The sequence below is a fragment of the Oryx dammah genome, unplaced genomic scaffold, assembly GCF_014754425.2.
Source record: "Oryx dammah isolate SB20612 unplaced genomic scaffold, SCBI_Odam_1.1 HiC_scaffold_21, whole genome shotgun sequence".
Lineage (NCBI taxonomy): Eukaryota > Metazoa > Chordata > Mammalia > Artiodactyla > Bovidae > Oryx > Oryx dammah.
The window spans coordinates 40,902,759-40,926,023 of record NW_024070205.1 but is presented as its reverse complement, the minus strand read 5'-3'; the positions used below and the strand labels follow the sequence as shown (position 1 = coordinate 40,926,023).

At 39.6% G+C, this 23,265-nt stretch overlaps 1 protein-coding gene and 1 long non-coding RNA gene across 10 annotated transcripts in view; one reads left to right on the top strand and one right to left on the bottom strand.

Moving 5' to 3' along the window:
- Positions 1-23,265, top strand: part of DNM3 (dynamin 3) — a 641,139-nt gene that overhangs the window by 340,101 nt on the left and 277,773 nt on the right. The gene's annotated exons all lie outside the window — the stretch shown is intronic.
- On the bottom strand, positions 13,853-21,063 carry LOC120880248. The gene is made up of 2 exons (XR_005724989.1): positions 17,419-21,063; positions 13,853-15,870 (listed from the first exon to the last, which is right to left on the bottom strand). It is a non-coding gene; the product is annotated as an uncharacterized LOC120880248 (long non-coding RNA).

Genomic DNA, 23,265 nt, shown 5'->3' with positions numbered 1-23,265 from the left:
TTAAGCCCTCGAGACATTTGTATTGATGTTCTGTAGAGCAAGGTGTAAAACTGTAGGCGGCCAACCTCTAGCCTCACTAGCCCCTCTCATGGCTGTGCCTGTCTTAGGTTGCCCTCCTCTGAGGGTCTTACCCGTCAATGGCTATCCAGCCACCTCTTGAGGGCTAGGCGGAATCTATCTAGATGATGGGCATCTAGAACTCTTTTTATTTATATGTCTCAGTTAATCTCTTGAAGGGCTAAATTAATCCAGGGGTTTTGTGGGTGCCCAACGTGGGGCTCCTCTTCCATGACTTGGGCAAGCATAACTTTTTTGTTGTAAGCGTCTATTGCGGGCTATGAGGTTTTTTACCTTTAACGCTCCAACAAGCAGAACAACAAAAACAATCAGATAGAAGGTATTTTTAAATCAAGTAAATGGACTTTGTATCCAGTCCCATAGATCCATTGCTCCCTTTTTCACCTGTTAGAGTCTCGTTTAATACTGGAAAAGCTGTCAGACAAAAGCTGGGGTATCTCACATCGCAGTCTGTGTGTGCCAGAACACTCAACATCTTGATCGCTCTGGCGTGGAGATCAAGCTGTTGTTGGAGTCCCGTTATGGCAGATCTCAGGTGTTCGAGCTGGTTTGAAATCCTTGAGCAGAGGCAGTGGATATGTTGTTTATAACCTCCATGGTCTGAGCTTGTTGAACTCCCAGCACGGATGCTGACGCTGTTTTACCCTCATGGTTGATGGCCTTGTGTGTCGTTAAACCCAGGCTTCAAAGATTCTAAAAACTGTTGCACAGCCGTAATGACGAACGAAGGTCAGCAAGGAGAGGATAGGTAATCCGATGATCACCAGGAGCAGTGTCCACCAGGGTTGCCGCATGGATGATCTGAAAGGGAAGAAAAGATCGCCTCAGGAACTTTTTGTTCTTGGGCTCAATATGTGAGTGTCTCTTTAATCTGTGTCAGATTTTGAGATTTGACCTCTCTCTTGTGTAAATTTAAGATTCCTTGCTGGCACCCATATAGGGCTGGGGTCCCCAGTGGGGACTATGCATCTGAATCCTCTTCCCATTGTAAGGAGTGGATCGGGCCCCTTCCACTGGCCAGTGATGGGGTCTTTCCATCTCACTTGTATTTCAGGTTTTATTTCTTGGTTAGACCAATGTTTTTGAAAACATGGTATTGGTTCATTTTTTGAAAAATTTTAAATGTTTAAAGAGTGCCATTCCATGTTGCTGGTGAGGGCTTATTCCCCCTTTTTGTTTTTGTAATTGAGCCTTTAAATTTTGATGGTGGCACTCAATTATGGCTTGTCCCTGGAGGTTATGTGGGATTCCGGTGTTATGACGAATGTGCCATTGTTGGAAGAATTTCTGTAAGCTCTGGCTGATGAAGCAAAGGCCATTATCTGTTTTTATTTGATGGGGAAGGCCCAACGTCACAAAACATTGTGAAAAATGGTTTTGAGCATGTTTTGCTTTTTCTCCTGTGTGGGCAGTAGCCCAGCAGGCATGACAGTAAGTGTCAATAGACACAAAAATATACTTAAGTTTTCCAAAAGGGGAATAATGGGTCACATCAGTTTGCCACAGCACATTGGGTTTTAGCCCTCGAGGGTTTACTCCTGGGGGCTGTAAAGGTGGTACTTGTAAATAAGGAAGACAGGATTTACAAGTATGTATAATTTTCTTTAATTCTCTAATAGGGATCTGTGGGAACCTTTTATGTAGCCCTCTCCAATTTATATGAGTAACATCATGAAGATCATAGGCATTTTGTAAGTTACAAGCTTGGATTGTAAGGAAGGCCACTCTATCGGCCAGGTAATTTCCCATTGAAAGCAATCCAGGTAAATTTTGATGACCCCTAAGATGGTTTACATAAATGGGGTTAACCCGTTCAAGTAACAAGGTACGGGCTTGTATCATAAGGGGGGTAATAGGATTGTTATCTAGCCATATGTGAGAATTTAGCAATCCTGGAAGCAAGTTTACTACATAAAGACTGTCAGAAAACAGATTCATGGGTTCAGGGACTTTTGTGAGTGCCATGACAACAGCAAATAATTCTTTAAACTGTGCGGACCCCTCACAAGGCCCAAAATATTTTCGTATATGTTGATCTGGCTGTTGTGACTGCTGTGGTGGCTGGAACACGACGGCTGCTGCACCATTCTTTCCTCCATCAGTAAAAACATTGAGGACATCTGGCATAGGCTTAAAGAGAAATAGTTGGGGTGCCCTCCAATCTAAGTGACCAAAAGAAGTAACCCATTTGTGTGGCCCATAATGACAGTCAAGGATGCCTAGGTACCCCTGCAGGGCTAAAGCTATTCTCCCATTGTTTCTTTGAATCCATTCAAAATCTGATAGTCTATGTGGGATAACAATCTTATTGGGTTCGTGCACATAGCGTCGGACCGCGATATCTCTTCCCTTCTGTATTAAGTCAGCCATTTGATCTGTATAGGTATAGACTCGGGGAGTTCCCCTCAAGGAGATGTGAACCCATTGTAGAGGCTTTCCCCCCTGGACCGAGGCTGCCATAAGTAAGGACGGACTGGGCAGGACCCACAATTGTAGACTCTCTTCAGGAGTATACCTGGTAAGCTGGGCCCCGTTGAGGGCCCTTTGAATGTCTTGAAAGATCTTTTTGTGGGAAGGTAGCAGTGTTGTCTCATCATTGGGCTGTTTATCTTTTAATAGATCAAAGAGGGGCAAGAGTTGACCTGTCGAAACAGGGATCCAGGGTCGTAGCAAATTGAGTTCTCCCAAGACCCACTGTAGGCCAGTCAGGGAGTAGGAATCTTGGATGTATAGCTGAGGTTTTAGAGGGCTCACACCTTCTAGGGACAGCTGAGATCCCAGAATCTTAAAAGGCGGGACAACCTGGACTTTATCAGAGGATATATGGAGTCTCCCTTTTGATAGACACTTTCGTAAAATTTTATATGCTTCTGTCAGCTGTTCAGCAGTAGGGGCACCCAAGATGATATCATCCATATAAACATACAATTTATTATATGTCAGATCTCTAACTAGCTGGAGAAGATCTTTTATATAATTTTGACAATAGGCAGGGCTGTTTGCCATTCCCTGTGGTAAAACTGTCCATTCAAAATGCTCATCAGGCCCCTCAAAGTTAGTGGAGGGTACCGAAAAGGCAAACTTCTCACAATCTTGGGATTGTAGAGGTATAGAAAAGAAACAGTCTTTGATATCTATTACCATAAGACATAAATTACTAGGAATAGCTGGTATGCAGGGTAACCCCCTTAGAGGTGTCCCTTGGATGATCATTCTCCCATTGATCTTTCTAAGATCTTGTAACATCCTCCATTTTCCCGAGGATTTTTAAATTACAAATATCGGGGTATTCCAAGGGCTAGTAGAAGGGCGGATATGTCCCAAATTTAGTTGTTCAGAGATGATTTCTCTAAGGGCTTGTAGCTTCGTGGATGGAAGAGGCCACTCCTCCACCCATATTGGGGGTCTGGGTTTCCATTGTATAGGAGGGACCTGGGGGTCAGTGGCCCTTAGGATTGGGGGGGCACCTTCCATCAGGTTAGAGGCTCTCCCTTGCTCAGTTGATCAAATTCAGGATCTCCCCTATAGTTTGGTATGGGAGAATGTTTATAATGTTGTTGATATTTTTCCTCATCGAGGAGGTCATCATAAAGGCCCTTATAATCAGTAGTAATATATACATCTGCTTGTCCCAAAATATCCTGGCCAAGCAGATTTGCATTCAATCCAGAAGCTATCAGGGGCTGAACCTCTCCTGTAGAACCATCAACATCTTTCCAGGGGAGCCACTCAGCAATCTCCTTAGATCGAGTGTTCCCCCCAACGCCCAATAATTGAGGCCCAGGGACCAATTTCCAGCTAGGTGGGACCTCCTCTGCCCTGAGGACGGTCCAGTCAGCTCCTGTGTTGATCAGACATCGAAATCTCTTTCCTCCTATGGTAATATCCATTTTAGGCCTTAATCCAGGCACAATAGGCACAGTCCAGTTGGCTCTGGGGGGTTCTTTGGCCTTATTGATCCCCATTAGCCTTGTAGGGGGTCGGAGCGAGCTGCATCCTGGGAAGGGTTTTTGAAGGAACTTTTCAATATGATCTATTAAGAAACGAGGTCCCCCTTGGGGTGACGGGGCTGGGGGTTGCCCCTCATCTAGTTTAAAGGCTTGCCATCTTTATCAAACTTAGATTTGCACTCTGCCTTCCAGTGATATCCCTTCCTACATTGCGGGCATGGAGTAGTGGGGGGTCTCCGACCAGTAGGTCTTCCCCCGCCTTGAGGGCACTCCTTCTTAAAGTGTCCCTCTTGTCCACAGCCAAAGCATTGACCCGATTGTGGGGGGACTAGGGGTCCTTTAGATGTGGTCCCCCCAGAGGCCGTCATAGCGGCGAGGGCCTTGGTCATTGCCTCGGTAAGGGCTTCAGTCTGAGCCTGAAGGGCAGTCGGAATAGAACAGGTCTGATGGCTCTGTGTCCCCACGTCTTTGGTGGCTATAATCCATCACTCCATAGAGCAGTCTGTCCTGCGCAAGCCAACTTATGGTCTGAATTCATCCCTTCCCAGACTAATAGCTTAACAAATTGATCTCTCAGGGTCCCCGGAGGGAATTTCCTCTGTATACTCTTTTCTACCCAATCTATGAAGGTGGAGAGGTCTTCATTATTTTTTTGAGTGATGCCCGATATAGGGGGCTCACTGGGGCCCTCCACAAGCTTTTTCCAGGTGGCCAGGCATATGGCCCGTACCTGATCTGTATAAGGAGCAGGAATGGTGGCCTGTTGAGGTCCCATACTCCATTGATCTGCCGTCCCTGACAACATCCCGAAAGTCACCGGGATAGCAGGGTTGGCAGCTTGATTTCTTTCTGCCTGAGCATGACACTCTTCGTTGAAAAAGGCACACCATTTGATATAGGTGTTGCTGGGGAGCACTGCCTTACATAGCATCTTCCAGTCTTGGGTGGTACAAGGTTGATGAGCCAGGCCCTGGAGAATAGTTTCCGCCCACGGGGAGTTTGGGCCATCCTCTGCCACTGCCTTTTTGAGCTCTTTTAAATCATTGGCTTCCCAGGGGTACCAGGCTGCCGGCCTATCCCGCCCCCGCCACCCCCCCCCCCAGGTTAACATTTACAGGAAAGGCCTGAGTCGGGCTGATAAAGGGCAGCAGGAATCCCCAAGGGTCCCCGGGATAGGTTCTCCTTTTCCAAGGTGACCTCATTGTCTTTCCCACCCAAGGTGCTCCCAAAACTTCCTCAAATGGGGGAGGCAGGAAGGGGCATAGATCTCTCTCCTGGGCTCCTGGTCCCGAGGCATCAGAGGGGTCTCTATTCTCTTCCGCCCCTTTATCATCCCTAAAAGGCTCCCATGGCCCACTATTCACTCTAGAGTCTTTATTCCCTACAGTCTCTTTTGCTATATTTTGGTCCAACATGACTTGTTCCTCATCAAACTTGTCCCATTGTTTTTCTGATTTTGAATTGGGGGCACCCGTATCAGTGACACGTTCCTTGTTCCATGAAAAGCAGAGCTTGAGGGCCGAAATGGTCAGACAGAACCCTAAGGGGGGCTCCTCACCGTAGTGAACCTCTCACTGCCTAGCAAGGGTTTGTACTCGATCCCAAGTGTTCCAAGAGAACAGATTAGCCAAAGCAACCCAGGGGGCCAACTGTACAATGGTCCCCCAGACCTTAATGGCCTGAGCATCAGAAATCTCAAGTCCCCTGCTTATGAGCATATATCTCAGTGCCTTGAGTGCGGGCTCATCAGATTTCCCGATGTTATTTCCCATGCTGCCGAGGGAGAATAGAAAGGAAAGTCAATGAGCATGACCACCAAAAATCCTACCGGGAGGGGTGGCGGCCAGAAAGTTGGGCTTATGGTATGCTTTTGGAACTGTTTATGTGCCTGCGTCGTTGCATGGAAGTTTTCTTGCTGGGGGCGGGCACCCTAGAGGTTTCTAGCCCGTTCCGTGACCCCCTTATCCTGTCATGGGAGTCTTCAAGTGGCAGGCGCCCTAATGGCCTTTAAGTGCCTGACCCGTGCCCACAGGGAAGATTCTAGGCCACGTCCTCAGTTAAGAATGATTAAAGGGGAGTTTGACCCGGTCGGGCTCTAGTTACTGAGGCTTAACCTGTTGCGGGGTGTTCAAAGTCCGCCAGAGAGTGGCCCTAGCCAGGACTTATTAATTGCCTCCACAACCGTTCGCCTGTTCACTGAAACTCCCAAAAAAGGAATTAAGGACAGATCAGAAAAGGAGAAGGAAAATAAGTCAGGAGAGTTTTTTGCCACTTCCCTCAAAACGGAGGGGGGCCCACCCTGAAGTCCGGCTTACCTCGGGCGATACTCCTCTGAAGGGGAGCTCCGCGCTGCGACCAGCCTAGGGTCCTTCGTCGCTCCTTCTTTCAGAGCCGCATGGTGTCACCACCTCCGTCTGTCCACTTCGCACCCCACGTTGGGTGCCAGTTTCTGCGGGGGGTGCTCCGCAGAAAGAGAGAGGCAGTGGAACTTCCCTCAGCAGAGCTGAGGGGTCCCGAGGAAAAGTGAGCCTGCTGTCCACCAACCCAGCCCCTCAGCTAGCGAGAGACAATCAGACACAACAGGGGTTCCATCTGAGTAGTTCCGCTTTATTGCCTCAAGCTCCCGACTTATAAAGGCAAGCAGGGGGGTTTTGCGAGGGACTTTCCATAGTTGCACCAATCATGTTAAAGGTCAAATCGTCATGTGCCTTCATTATAACAGGAGTCTATGGTGATCACGCGCTGTTCCACGTGCACGGAAATCAAGAAAGCCAATCAAAAACTTTGACAAACAACATAGACCACGCCCCTATCTCTTCCGCCAGGCGCCATCTTAGTTTCCGACCGCAAAGCTAGCCGTTCTTTTTTTTAAGGTTTCCCATTTAGGGCCCCACAAACAAGTGCCTTTATAAACTTTTAGGTATCACATTTATATATTTATTCTTATCATTGCAAGTAATATTATACCCTCCTACAATAATATAGATGCAAAGAGCTGACTCATTTGAAAAGACCCTGATGCTGGGAAAGATTGAGGGCTGGAGGAGAGGGGGATGACAGAGGATGAGATGGTTGAATGGCATCACCAACTCAGTGGAAAAGAGTTTGGGTAGATTCCAGGAGTTGGTGACGGACAGGGAAGCCTGGCGTGCTGCGGTTCATGGGTTCACAAAGAGTCAGACACAACTGAGCAACTGAACTGAACTGAACAATAATGTCATTCTTCGACTCACATGCCTTCTAATTTCCAATTTGTTGTCATTTCCTATTGTGAGATAAGATGTATGCGATCTGGAATTTTTCAGCAGATAATGGTATGGTTCAGAGAGTAAGAGGAAATTCAGCGTCTATCTCTTCAGTGGGACTTTTCCATGCCACCTCTCCTCCAGCCTGTGAGTTAGAGATGGTGATATCAAACTATGTGATTTCCTATCCAAGATGGCAGAGGCAATAGCATGATAATCCCATGTAATAATTTTAAGCTCGAGTTGGTATGATGGTAATAGTAGGTCCCCAACATTTTCCCTGCTTTCTCCCTATCCTTAAAGTAACTAACTACCCTATTCTTAAGTTTTAGATGGATTCATGAACACCTTCAAACATCTGTGGACCGCATGTTTTGAACCATTATTCTATGTTGCAGTAATGATATTTGTATTGTTACTAACAGATGATCTTAATAGAAAGGTTTCTAACCTATGTCCTAGGCAATGTTATTTCCACTTGTAATCTTCAGAGAATCTATATAATACAATGTGCTTATGGAAAACATAATTTATCTACTGGATGCTTGACTATATATTCTTTGTGCTGTGCTGTGCTTAGTTGCTCAGTCGTGTCTGACTCTTCGTGACCCCGTGGACTGTAGCCCTTCAGGCTCCTCTGTCCATGAGGACTCTATAGGCAAGAATACTGGAGTGGGTTACCATACCCTCTTCCAGGAAATCGTCCCAACCCAGGGACTGAACCCAGGTCTCTTGCATTGCAGGCAGATTCTTTACTGTCTGAGCCACCAGAGAAGCCCAAGAATACTGGAGTAGGTAGCCTATCCCATCTCCACTGGGTCTTCTGGCCCTAGGAATCAAACTGGGATCTTCTGCATTGCAGGTGGATTCTTTACCAGCTGAGCTACCAGGGAAGCCCATATTATCCTTTAGCATTATTACAAAAGTGGCCCTGCACACATTTTTAGGGGGTATGTAGGCCTCTTCTTGGGTTCATCCTCTCCATGGCATTCTGTCATTGTGTATACCCCAAGTAAAGGAGGAGCTGTATATGGGGGTGAGGACAGAGTTTGGATTTGTGGGCTTGCATGTCCTCATACATCCCTTGGGGTCTTGGATGAATCCTACTCAGTTCTTTTGATTTCTATCAAAATGATAACATAAAGATATTTGTAGTACTTATATTTACTAATGGTTGGAAGAAGCAATACAGAAATTCAAGCAACCTTAAGTATAACATTAGACAACCCTCTGTGCGGCAGTTTTTAACCAATTGACGACACCCTACTTAGCAAATCTAGCCTTGTGCTGGCCCAGCCCAAGGAGAGTACGTTGGCCTTTCTCTTCCCCTTCCCATCACTCTACGCAGTGCTGTCAGTTTGGATTGCCCCAAACTCAAGGTATTTCCATGTTTCCTCATTCTTTTATGTGCATCCATTCCAGATTAGTCAAAATGCTCAACCAAGCCAAATGGACTTCCAGTTAACAAGTTGCTCCTTAGTTCTAAAGTAATTGTGGTTGTAAAAAATATCTCTGCTCTTCATTCTACCTGCTTAAACTCATGAAGCCCAGGTTTCAATCTGAATGGTGATCTGGATGATGATCATCATGATAATGGTTAACATTTATCATTTGTAGTTTACCAGGCACTGACTCTAGTTAATATTTCATGTACATTCTCCATTTTAAAAATGAAGATTGAGACTCAGAGAGAATGAGTAATTTAGCCAGCTACTACCTGTCAGTGCTATGCTCTTAATCACCTGACTGTTTCCCAACAAATATACTCTGAGCACCAGTTATGTACCAGACACTATCCTCGTCACTAAGGATAAAATGGTTAACAGGTTTCCCACTCTTATAAAGGATGTGTGTGCACGTACTAAATGGCTTAAATTGTGTCTGACTCTTTGTGACCCTATGGACTGTGGCCCGCCAGGTCCTCTGTCCATGGGATTCTCCATGCAAGAATACTGTAGTAGGTTGCCAGGCCCTTCTCCAGGGAATCTTCCCAACTCAGAGACTGAACCTGTATCTCTTGTGACTCTTGCATTGGCAGACAGGTTCTTTACCACTAGTGCCATCTGGGAAACCCCTTATGATGGATATTTCTTGATAAAGAAACTATAATCAAGAACACCTATGAAATTCAGATTGAAAACTATGAATAAAATAAATACAATGATATGTTTAAGAAGTATCTGGGATGGGACTCACAGCATGGAGGGAGGCGACGTTAAACTGAGTGGTCAGAGAAAGTTGGTATTAATGCCTAAGGCAAGATTGAGCCTGATGAATATAAGAAATTGAATTTAGGCCACTGTGACTGGAGCATAGAAAAAGACTCTATAAATTTTGATCCTAAGAATGATGAGAAGTCTTTGAAGTTTCTAAGCTGGAGAGTCCCATCACTTCATGGGAAATAGATGGAGAAACAGTGGAAACAGTGTCAGACTTTATTTTTGGGGGCTCCAAAATCACTGCAGATGGTGACTGCAGCCATGAAATTAAAAGACGCTTACTCCTTGGAAGAAAAGTTATGACCAACCTAGATAGCATATTCAAAAGCAGAGACATTACTTTACCAACTAATGTCCGTCTAGTCAAGGCTATGGTCTTTCCAGTAGTCGTGTATGGATGTGAGAGTTGGACTGTGAAGAAGGCTGAGCGCTGAAGAATTGATGCTTTTGAACTGTGGTTGTTGGAGAAGACTCTTGAGAGTCCCTTGGACTGCAAGGAGATCCAACCAGTCCATTCTGAAGGAGATCAGCCCTGGGATTTCTTTGGAAGGAATGATGCTAAAGCTGAAGCTCCAGTACTTTGGCCACCTCATGCAAAGAGTTGACTCATTGGAAAAGACCCTGATGCTGGGAGGGATTGGGGGCAGGAAGAGAAGGGGACGACAGAGGATGAGATGGCTGGATGGCATCACTGACTCGATGGACGTGAGTCTGAGTGAACTCCGGGAGTTGGTGATAGACAGGGAGGCCTGGCGTGCTGCGATTCATGGGGTCGCAAACAGTCAGACAGGACTGAGCGACTGAACTGAACTGAAGCTGGAGAGTCACATGATAGGATTTGAAATTTTTATAGATCTTTTTGATTGTTTGTAGAGAGTGGAGTGGAGGGGGACAAAGCTGGATTGGGAAGTTGTTAGAAAGCTATTGCTGTGATATAGTAAGAGGTAATGGCAGCTTGGGTTAGGTAGTTTGAGGGAAACTAATAGAAATGGATGAATTTGAGGGATTTTTTCTCAGATGGTAAAATGACAAAAACTCACTACATGTGCTAAGTATTGCTTGATTGCTTAAGTTCCTGCTAAATTGTAAGCCTCCTGACACAAGGAGCCACTATCTTGTACCATGTTCTACCACCAGTAGATGGTACTGATAGGTGATGCTAAGTGAATATTGGTTGAGTGAAGATGTGGTTGAGCAAATAAACAAAATACAGTATAGTTATTCATCATATCTTTGTATCTCAAGTGCCTAAACCAAATTATTGAATTACAGGGTAAAATTACCACTAGAGACAGACTGTCTTAAGTTTTTTAAAATTTTCATCATTGAAGGTTAATGGGCTTTTTTTTTTTTTTTCTTCTGATCATATAACTTCCTGGAATCAAGATAATTTAGGCAGAAAATAAATTTCCCAATGTCATTTTCGTATATTACAAATATATTTTGCATGGTTCTTTGGAGGGATTGCCCTTAAAAGGGGCAAAGCATTGGAATAAAATAGAAACTATCATTTCAAAGGATTTAGGATTCAGATAGTTTTACATTAATACTTAAAATAAGTTTTGGAAAAAAAATGTGATGGCTTTTATTTAAAATATTCCAAAAAAACCCACATTAGAATAGGGTATTCTGATTCAAGGAAAAAAGAATCTTATTTTTATTGATATCAATAAAAAAGTATAAATGGTAGTTAAAATCTAGTTTATGAATAATGATAGTACATAGTCAATATTTTTTTCCATTTAAGTAGGCCAACATGAAGATTAAAATCATAATGGGAATACTGATATTCCTTCCAAAGAAATCCCAGGGCTGATCTCCTTCAGAATTTAGTCCCGCTCCTAGGGAAGTAGGGTAATTCAGCAGAAGTATTTCCAGTGGAAATGTACCAACCTTACAGTATTGAAGATGATCCAAAATTTGCATTGAAATAAGGGCATTCTTTGGACTCTTCAAAAATTACAGGCCTCATTTTTGTGGGTTTATGTGTTTGGATAGCGTGATAAGGAGATTATATAATTGCCTTGTAGGGATATTTACTTAGTATTGTTTTATTATGTAGCTATAACAGTTGACACATATAACTTTGGTAATAGGAAACAAAGTGACAGCTATATCCCTGGATGGCAAAAGTTGTGAGAAGGAAAAGTTATAGAAATCTTTGGCTCTTTCCATTTGCACTTACACTTTCAAGTTTCTGGCTGCTTCCTGCTAGATCTGTATGTTCCCTCTGATGAGGTCAGGATTGACCCTGTGAACGCTAGTCACACTCCTTGCTCAGTTGTTTTAGTTAGCCAAAGCTTAGGTATTTTTACTTTAAAAAATTCTCAATAAATATTAAGATTTAAAACATTTATGTTACTTTAAATTCTTCATGATCACAGTTATATGTGTGCTTTTTCATATACATAAGCTATCTTATGTTATGCTTTTTAATGCAGGATTATTCATATAAACATTTCCAAGTTCTTGTATTATCCAAAGATTTATAATTTTGAAAAATAGATGGTATTATATTCAACAAACCATAATAGTAAATGCTATCTCAAATTTATTAAAAATACTTATAGACTTAAACTCATTCCCTCATAGGTATTACTCATTGTACTCAGAAGTTTATATTAGAAGAAAAATATTACCCTTTCTATTACTCTTTCCTGGAAGAGTAAAAATTTTAAATGTAACTCATTTAACAGATTTACATATCTATAAATATATACATATATATGAATGTATATGTATATATATGACATTCTTTCAAGCTTAGATTAAAAATATATATATAATACCAATATTTTAACCTCCTGTTTTAAGAGAAAATTATTTGAAACAGCATTGTGGAATGGCTTACTACTGGATGAATGTGCTGGTCTGGCCTCCTTAGCTTTCCCTTGGGAGTTTGGTGGAATGGAAAGATCTTCTTTATGTTCTGACCGAGCTATTTTGTCAGTCAGAGAGCTATCAAGCACTACACTGGCACTGCCTTGCAGGGTCCACATGTGGACTTCTGTCAGACATGTTTGCTACAAGTTATATAAAGCATTTATAGTTGGGTGATTCTGTGCAAATATTCTATAAGACATTTTTATATTGTCCTCTTATTTATATTTTACATTTTGTGAACTATTGTTTAGGACTTTATTTGCTAATCAGGGGACTCTTCTTTAAGGTAAAAACCTTCATTACACGATGTGTTTTGCAGCTGCACATTTTAGCAGATTACATATTTCTTTAGGCTAGATTGTAAATGCAAAAATTTAGTTTTAATCATATTTCTATGTTTGTTTTACCCAGTCACTGTTTTTATTGTCGTTATTTTTAAGAAACTATGGTGTCAGGTTGGTAAAATATCACATAATAATAGAAGTTTTGAACCTGGTGGTTTTTACCCTTATGACTAAATCTTTCATTTTAAAAATGAAATATCTGAATAAAAATAGTTTGATGTAGTCCAAAATATACACTTGAAATGTTTAGATTTAAGAAAACCCCCAAAATTTGGTAATCTTGTGCAACATTTTTTAAAGCTTGACCAGTATCTTTCTAAGAAAGAGGAAAATTACTTCTAAATACTGAAGTTAAAATATTTTAGTAAATCCAGTCAAAGTTGACAAAATTTCTAAGTTTACCCATCTCTCTGCTTTTTACCCTTAAATGTTTGAAATATTCATATAAACAGGCTGACCCTGATCATTTCAATCCAGTTCATAAGGTGTAAACTGAAGTTTTGATATTTCCTCAAAAGATATGGCAGAATATACGCTGCATACCCTTTAATGCCTTTCTTTGTTCTTTTTGAAAATAATTGAATTGCCTGAACATTTCAAGAGTTTGTAAGTTTACAGTGAATGGGAGCATGTATTCCAAGTGAATACATGTTCATTGGCCCCTTAAATACCACCTTAAGGAATGTAGTTCCTTCTTAATTAAACAATGACAGTAATAAACTTACATACATCGTGACACTTGGAAATATCAGAGCTTCAATTTCAGCTTTCTATATATCAAAAGAAGCAATTGTTCTAATACATTTTAAAATTATGTTGGAAGTGAAAACACTGTGTTTTACCCAGACCCAAGCTGGCAGAGTTTGTTAACTCAAAATACATGATCCCTGGATTATCTCGTCACTCTTTTTCTTTTCTTCCTCTCTTTCTCTTGAAAAGTCATGATGTTTAGTTTAGTTCCAAAACTAAACTTAGTGTTGGGAGTAGAATTATTAGAATTAATTATTCTTTGTCAAGCATCAGGCTGAAGTTATATTCATTTAGGGGGTGCTGCAAAGCTGTGTACAATCAATGTCAAGGGTAGTAATTTACTGACAACAATTAGGAAAAGAGAACTATAGAAAGCACAGTAATATTTTCAGAAATGGGTTTTATTATATTTCATAAGCACCACTCACTTTACTTTTGGTGGGTTTCAATATTTGAATAATAATAATAATACATACGAGTTAAGAAACCAACAAATTAAAACTCCAGGCCCCCGCGTCCCTCATTTTGGTTGTAGCTCTTGGTGTAGATGCTATGGTGTGAGGGCTGCTTTCTTTCAATGGCTGGTTGTCATTCAGGCTGGGTTGTCATGTGACTGCCTGTCTGTGCCTGCTGTACAGGTGAGCGGATGTTCTGCACAGCAAGTGTAGACAGGCAGACACATGACAACTCCGTCCAGCCAGGCCCTTGGTTCCTTCGGGTTTCCTTTGCTCATGGGCAGATACAATCAGTCTGTTTTCCAGATTTGGTGATTTTGGAAGGTCAGGGGAAAGGGAGAAAAACACACAATAGAATTAAACATTAAAACATTATGGAGCTAAAAACAAGTTAGACTTTTGACTTTATTCAGAAAGTACACTGATACATTTGTTCCAAATGTGCTAACATGGATAATTGACATAACAGAAAACTCACACAGACATTTTCAGGAAAAAACAACAACAAAAAAGACTAAACACACAGTTTATTCTTAAATGCAATTCATATTACTACTGGCCCACATGCAGTCAGAGTTCAGAGTAATTGAACCAGATGTTTTTCCTCTTCATGAAAACTCTGCATATTTTAAAACTGAGGTTAAAGATAAAGACTGTGTTTATACATGTTTCTTGTAATGGATAAGTACCATAACCTTGCCCATGAAAAAGAAGCTTGTCATTTACATGGAAATGGAAGCCATATTCATAATAATTAATAAGTCTAAAGTATTTGACAGTTCAATCAGCGGACTTTGGTATCTGATGCTTTGACAGTGGGATTTTCACAAGGGAATGTAGTTTCATCAATATTTTATTAAGCAACAGAAATTTATATAAATTTCTCATATTCTTTTTAATGCAAAGTTTGAGAGTATGGATGTGAAAACCAAATAAAAAGCAGTTGTGAGCTTAAGTTCTCCTCCTCTTAATTAACTACAGGGCTGTGCCATGAATCAAGAGGGTATAATCTAAAAGGTTGTTGTTCACAGTGATGCTCACAGTGTGTTTTGGACATGTTAGTGCAGTGCAGTTACAAAATAGTACCTTAAGCATGGAAAAGGAAACTTGATTTCATATCCAAAAAGGAAAATCAGACCCTTTTAAAAATTTTCTTAAAATTCATATAAGAAAGAGTTAATAGTGATAAACATACAGTTAGGAAATTTAATTCTGGTGACTTTAGAATAATTCAACTGGTTATTTTAATATAAATGAGCAATTCACATCCTTAGAGATATTTAACAAATTCCTCTGCCCTTTAAAAAATAAAATATCTAGATAGTCAAAATCCAATAAACAAAATTTCTTAAAGAACAAAACGAAACCTTATTGTCCAAGGAGTGTGTACTTAGGGAATTTTTTCCAAAGAATTTTAAGGAAGCAAATAGTTTGTTATTTCCCTTTAATTGTAAAATTCTGCAAAAATAGAGAAGAGTAAGTTTATGGAAAACAAATTAAATTTTAGAGACCGAAAAAATGACACTATTCTACACATCTGAATTTTTATGCAGTGATTAGATATGATACAGTTTTAACAAAAAGTTGGTAAGTGCAACTTTCTATTTATTTAATTTCAAAAAATAAATATCAGATTCTGTTTCTGGTCATCACTTCGGAGTAGAAGACTTATTATTTTTTCTTGACAGAATCAAAACCATCACTAAACTTGGCTGCTACTTAGATAATTACAAGGCCAGAGTATGCAAAAACAAATACCTTAAGGAACTATTTTGTTACTGTTGCTGCCTTCAGTGCAACAAAAAATATTTATGGAGTGATTCACTAACAAAGAACATATTGGTGGGAATTTAAAATTACTGTAATTCTGTATAGCTTTCCCTCTCTCTCCCATAAATAATTTGATCCAGTTAACTCTGCTCAATTAAAGGAATGATGCATGCAACCTGAAAAAATAGAAAGAAATATTTGTGAGTTTATATTATCCTTTAATATGAAGCAATTCTATTAAAACAAGATATCCCAATATCTTTGTGTCTGAAAAACCATAACTGTTTTTCAGGGGGAAAAGATCTTGCTGAAAAATGATTTGATTCTACTTATAAGACTTTTGGACAATTTATATTTCTAAAAAATTTTAAAAGCACAATTTTAGTAAATCTGTGGCATATGCACACTTTTTGGTTATATTGAACCTGCCTCTAAGCTTTTGTAAAAGATGGAAGGCTAAAAACATATTGCAGACTTTTTTCTGTCTTCTAAACTGTTCAGTGAATATTAATTCATTATCACTCAAAATAGGTAAAATATAAAAGCTATTTATATTATATTATACCTTCTATTTTATATATGGTCATATACTATTTTTTGGTCTTTTATTTATGACCTTAAGAAAGAAATGCAAAAAATGAATCCTAGTCTAAGTCTTTTACAGCAAAATTAAACCAAAGCAACTCCAGGAAACTGGTTGTCACAAAAAGTCAGGAAATTCAAAACTAAGATTTAATTATTTTCCTTAATTTACTTTATTACCTCTATTTATTAAAACTGATAAAAATTCTTAATGAGAGCACTTCAAACAATTGACAGATATCTCTATCTACATAATTTGTAGCACACCAAGGTTAAAAAGATAGAAGAAAGCAAATAAGAAAGTTTCAATCTTTATGCAGGAATTTCCTGTCTTTTCTTAGGTTAAAGCCTGACTTCTAGTTATTTTAAGCTGGTATTTATGAGTGATGGTCTCTTAGTTATTATTTAGACATTGAGATGGGTGGGATAGTCTCCGTAGAGAGAGGAAAGTGGGTTGTTTTTAAAAAACAAATCTCTTGTACAGTAATCAAAAGCTTTGACTTCTCTATAGTAAGGATGGATGCTGCTGGGTAAGTGAACATTTTTACATTACCAAATTGTATTTCCTTTTTATGTCCTGTAACAGTTTTAAGACTTCAACCAGAAAAAAAGGGGGATTGGGGAAGAAGATTCCTTCATTAGGAGTTTTGTGCCAGAACTCTTTCCCACAAAGTGAAAAACTTGGGTGGTCTGTAGGGTGAGAGGTGGGGGTAGATAGTATATTTTGGTTTTTAAAAAATATAAACACAGTATCTTGGGAGAAAGCTCAAATGCCAAGCAGGAAGGACATTAAACCTATTGACAACGCAAGAAAGTGATCAGTGTGAAATTTTGTCCTATTATAAATATTCTTGAGATCTATGGCTTTAAAAAAAAAATAGTGGGAGTTGAAAATGTAAATAAATTGTTTTATATTGATCCTTTCCAATTAAGAAATGATGTTGTTGAAGCTAAGGCTCTGAATTTCCTTTTCTTAGATAGCGGGAAAAAATTCTTTTAACTCAGTAACTAGTCTAACTTATTAATCACCATATGCTAAAATGCAAAATAACTACTAAGTTTCTAAGAAGTACAGTTTGGACAGGACTTGCAAACAATTTTATCTTTCTGAAGATGTACAATCAGTTAATACTTACACTTACCATTATTTCCAGGGGTAGTTTTAGTAGAGGATGTTCATTGTTGGTTAGTTTCCTCTGGAATAGATCCCTTGATTCCTAAAATATTTGTATATTTCCTTACAAAGTAATATCAAAATAAAGTTAAACATTATCCTAATTGCCCTGGAAATAGATAAGGTTCTTTTACCATACATATGTTTATATATGTTGGTATATATACCAGTGCATAAACTACCATCCTTCCTTTAGTTGGCAGTGGTTTATACAGTGAGCTTTTAGTTTTTATTTTTAATTTAATCCATACAATTTAAAAATACATACTATTCCTTCCCGTTTGTTAAAAGCTTGCATCAAAAATAGGTTGCCCGAACTCCACCGAGCACATGCAGGGGTTCCTTGTCTATGCTTTTTGCAAATTAATAATGTTTCTGCCTCTGTGCTTAGGCCAAGCACACCATCGGGTCTCTGTCTCCAGACTAAAAGTCACCCTGAGGGAAAAAATAGGTGAGGAACCAGTGGTGATTTGTTTCTTTAAAGCAAAAAGGCCACTTAATATGAAAAAAGACATTTAAATTAAACATACATGAAATGAAAGCAAGTTAGGAAATTCAATTATTCTATGGAGTAAAAACACAAGACAAAAAACTCTAAAATCTGAAAATTCTTAAATATTGCCAAAGTACTTTATCTTCTTTGGTAACTATATCAAATAGTAAAAGTGTGTTTCTTGAAAAAATAAACTCCTGTAAAGCTACCTAATAGATTTTTTTGTTGTTGTTTTCCTATGTTAAAAAAAAAAAAAAACTGTGCAGATTTAAAAAAATCTTACTTGTTCTGTTAGAAATAATTAATATGGAAGCCTCCAAGATACAATAGAAAAAACAAAAATAAAGGATGACATTACTGAATCATTTAAATGGAAGAAATAGTGTAATAAATCCTTGCTTTTTATATTTTAGCTAAAAACCATGAATAAAAGATAAAACTTTTCTACCAGTTTTGGAATGATCAAAGTGGTAACTTTTAAAATAAATTCTTTCAACAAAATATAACTAGGGGGAACCTTTGGTAATCAAATGTTTAGCCAGAGAACTTGTGACAATGTTTGCATTGTTGCAAAATGTATGATTTGGAAAAGGATTTGTTAAGGAATCACTATAAAATGACAGAATTTAAAGGAGGACAAAAGAGGGTACATTCACACACAAAAGCCTAAAGAACAGATGTTTTCATTATATGGAATTGTTTGGGGATAGATATAAATGGGGGTTAAGGCAGTAACGTTTTTTCCAGAATGTTCTTTAAGGGACCCATCTCTAAAGTTCAGCATGGATCGTATTGCACGTATTGCAATCCAGACTTTCTCCATTATTTTCTCTATTGGGATTACATTCAGCTTGAGGGTTTTCCTCCCTCCCACCTTCCTCCCCCTCTCCCACCCTCCTTCACCCCCAGGACAGCTGGAAACTGACCAAAGAAAACTTTGCTTTCGTTTACAAATTCCTTTTTTATCAGTGGGTTTCTAGACAAAGTACCTTATCATTTTAAGTGCTCAGAGAAATAGAAGCATTGTAAAATATAGCCAGGAGGGCTCAACTGACCAGCAGTTATCAACCATTCTTAGATTTTTAAAAAATGTAATACAGAGATATATATTGGAATATCTGAATATAGAGGTTTTTATTCTCCAATTTATTTGGTTGCTGACTTAATACGTTCTGGGTTGGTGCTCTTTTCTGGACCAATCCTATCTGCATTGTCTGGTAGGCAAAAATTCTTGGCAGCCTCTCCTTTTATTGTTAGATAATATTATTCCTGATATTTATATTATATAAAATTTAAGAAAAGCACTATTCAGATAGCATTTTAAAAATAGCAAATATTCTTTACTTTGGGGCAAAATGGATTCAGTCCTGGGGTGCTAAATGTTATACTTTAGCTCTCATTCAAATACGTTTTAAGTCTCTGGATTATCAATTTCAACAATTCAAAACCAGCCTCATTAAATTATTTTTAAGTGTTTGGCGTCTTTTCATATTTCATTTTGAAGTGGGAAAACCTTTAAATTTAAGAAAATACTTAAACTCTTCAGAAATTGAACAACATCTAGTAAATCGCAGTGTACCACAGATCGTTGCTCTTTTAAAACTAAACGCAGACCTGTCTGTCACAATCCCGCCTCGGTTTCTCTCCCATGTGAAAGCAAATCGTTGGCTCCCCACCTGGGCTCTCCTGGTCACAGCCCAGGTGAGCAGTCAAGAAGGCCTTACCCACAGGTCTTCCCTTGAGCAGTCCTTTCTCGGCAGTGTCCCCGAGGGCTTCCTGGCCCCTAGTGTGCAAAACCTGTGAAGAAAAACACTGGATATGAGATTCGAAAAAGGAGCAAACAAATGTCTTCCTCCTTGGAAACAGCCACTTTTGTCCCCAGCTGTCCATGGCGTTGCTCTCCCTTGCCCAGTCTAACCAATGTGCAGACTACTGTACAACGGCATTGTCCTGAACAGGTAGTCTGAACACTGGGGCGACGGAGCAGGATCTCCAGAAGCTTCCAACTATGCACTTAAAAATCCTCTCCCGGTCTTGGGGAAAAGCCTCCCTTCCTGCACCAGGGGTTGCCTTCGGCTTCCCCCCCTGAATTCTGCTGCCCCGACTGAGACTCAAGGGCTGTGATTTCCAGTCTTGACGTGGCACATTTGCTGCAGACTGGGGAACTGGCAATGAATTTAGGACCAGGAAAAGGGGGAGGGCTGGGCTGGAGAGTCCATATATGGGATGATGTCACCCTGGGGAGGTTTGGGTATGCGCTGTGCCGCTGGAGAGACCGCTGGAATCGCCTGCTCTCAGACATGGGTCTGTGCATAAAATGGTACCAGATGTTTTAGTGTAATGTTAAGCAGTCATTTCATCTTCAGGCCAGATTTTTTTCCTCAACTGGGCAGGAAGTGGGCCCCAGTATGGAAAAGCTGTAAAAAAAAAAAAAAAAAAAAAAGGAGTCGAGATGTACAGTTCTGCTGTGGCCAACTGAAAGTGAGTTAGTGTAGAAGTACAAATTTGCTGTCCGATCCAGGCTAGAAAAGTAATTTGAAGATAGAGGGTAGATAAAAAAGTAAACAGTAAGTTGAACACTGGAAGCCCGGGCTCATTTGGAAATCTTTTTGAGCTTTCCTGTGGTACTTTATTTTCTGGTATTTCACTCGTCAGAAAGGGCAGATAAGTTCATTTTTTTTTTTCCTCTCTCTCTCTTTTCCTCCTCCTCCTCCTGTCTGTTGGATCTGTCAGCGGCTTGCAGGCTGATCTAGACTTGAACAGTAATTATAGCAACTTCCTGAAAGTGAAGCCCCCATGAAAAGTCTGGAGAAATGTTCTTTGTCATGGCCTCTCCATGAGTAATTAGTTCCACATGTGGCCTTCCTCAGCGATTTTGGCTGGCTCTCCGAACGCTCTGCTATAGCTTGACCTAAAGAAACTTAAACGTTTTCATTTCAAGCCTCCACTATGAAATAACAACTCCGATCTCCTAACAAATTACCTCTGGTAGATCCATGCTATTAGGTACAGCACTGTGTTTTTCACTGGTAATTCCTGGTTTTGTGTTAATATTTTTGTTTTGTTTTAATGGTATTCTACTGCTTAGTTATATCGCTGGTTAATTAAATCTGTTGAAATTTGCCAAGTACCGCTTGACCAAAGGTTATAACGTATCAGCCCGCTGGCATCTACTTTTCTTCTCTTGGTGATGTTTTCAATTATATATTCTGTTGAATATTCTGATTGTCCAGTTTTCTGACTTCCTGTCCATAGTATTCTGATTGAAGTTTGAGTTGCCTCAAACAAGAGCTTGATTAATAGCCCTTCCAGAGATCAAAATGTGAGAAAATTTCTAGATAGCTTCCAAATTTGAGTGGCCAAACTAAGAAACTTAGAATTCTTTCAAGAAGTACAGCCAACGAAATTCATTTCTACTGACTGTCCACAATACTTTTTAGAAGCAGAAAAATCTCTCTCCTTAAAATATGTTGGATTGAATATTTCAGAAGACTTCAAGTGAGAATTCTCTCAAAGCATTTTCCTGTTGTTAAATGTTTTCTCTTGAATTAACATACTGTTAAGGATTCAAAAGTTATTACAAGCCCTGCTCACCTAGGGAAGGAGATTAAATAAGATTAAAATAGAATTATCCAAGAGTTTAGGATGGAACTAAAATATTAGCGTTAGGTACATCATTCATGAAGAGATTTAAATCATCAGTGGAAATTTGGAGGGATTACTTCCCATCATTGTACTTCTGCTTCAATGCTTATGTTTTCAGGGCTTATTCCATAGTGATTGAGCAAGCCCAGTGTGCCTCAACTTCTTTTTCCCCTGTCATTACTTCACAGTATTACATAATGCTAGAAATATGCAAGTGTGACTGTGCTGTGCTTAGTTGCTCAGTTTGTATCCAACTCTTTGCGACCCCATGGACTGTAGCCCGCCAGGCTCCTCTGTTCATGGGATTTTCCTGGCAAGAATACTGGAGTGAGTTGCCATGCCCTCCTCCAGGGGATGTTCCCAACCCAGGGATCGAACCCAAGTCTCCCACATTGCAGGCGGATTCTTAACCGTCTGAGCCACCATGCAAAGCCCAAAGTAATAGTCTCATCACATGTGGAGAGGTCTCATTCCATCTGTCTTTTTTGAGTATGTATATGTTTACTCACAAATCATCACAGGGGAGCCATGAGCCAGAGGGATAATAGTCAGCCAGGAATCTAGCACTCCAGCTATGGGCTTGTCCTGTCGCAAACAGTGAAAGCTTTTCCTCTGCCCTCTATTGAACGTTTTTATTGATGAAACATGCCTTGAGAATTTTTGTAAGGCTGATGAAAGGTGATTCCAATTAGTCTGCTCCATGATTTCATCTTAGTTCACATATCTATGCTTTTTCAAATATATGAGATATCTGTTTCTCAAATAGGGTTTTTTTAAATGACATTTTATTTAAGGAACTCACTTTTATACTTACTTTTACTGCTTTTGAAGCATTTAAGTGATTTTCTACAAAAATAACTAGACAGGTTATGTTCCACTTAGCATATATGCCCATCTCATTGGGCCTCTGAGTGAGAAAAACTTTCTTCCAAATAGTTCAACAAATATTTACTCTTGCACGTCGGACATGACTGAGAGACTGAACTGAACTGAACTGAACTCATGTGCTAGTCACAATGCCAGGGACTGGAATTAAGATGAAAAAGATATGAATCCTGCCCTCAAAGAGCTCACACTTACTTCTAACATTAGGAATACTAATCTGTGACCAAGTTCAGTTGGAAAAAGTCTGCCATGCCTTTATGGAAAGCCCTTGGCATTCACTTAGAAATGACCTGAAGACTTTTCTTAAAGTTATAAGTTAAATATCTAAATTGTGATGGGCTCTAAAAAACAAAAGTTAAACATGATAAGCCTTGCCTTTGAATACTATTGTTATTTAACTCAGTTATTTCAAAAGGTATTGACCAAAGTGATAGTTTGAATCAATGGATAGTTTTGGGTGACTACAGAATTCGCTCTTTTTGAAAATGTCATGGAAAGGAAGCACTGTTTTAGTTGGTTATCATTCCCAAGCCTAGCAAATTTTTATAATTTTAGAAATTCTCAAACTAAAACCAGGATTGAGTCTTGTTCTATTATTTCTATTATTTATTTAACAGTGTTATTAGTGTTTACAGTTAGAATAGTCTGTGACATCTAGGTATACACACTTCAGATAGCCTTTATATGGCTTTAATTTTGTTGGTTGCAAGATTAGTACATGGGCATTATAAAAGTTCAAATAATAGAAAGTGTGTAAGGAAAAAGTTAATAATTTTTCCATCCAACTCCTAC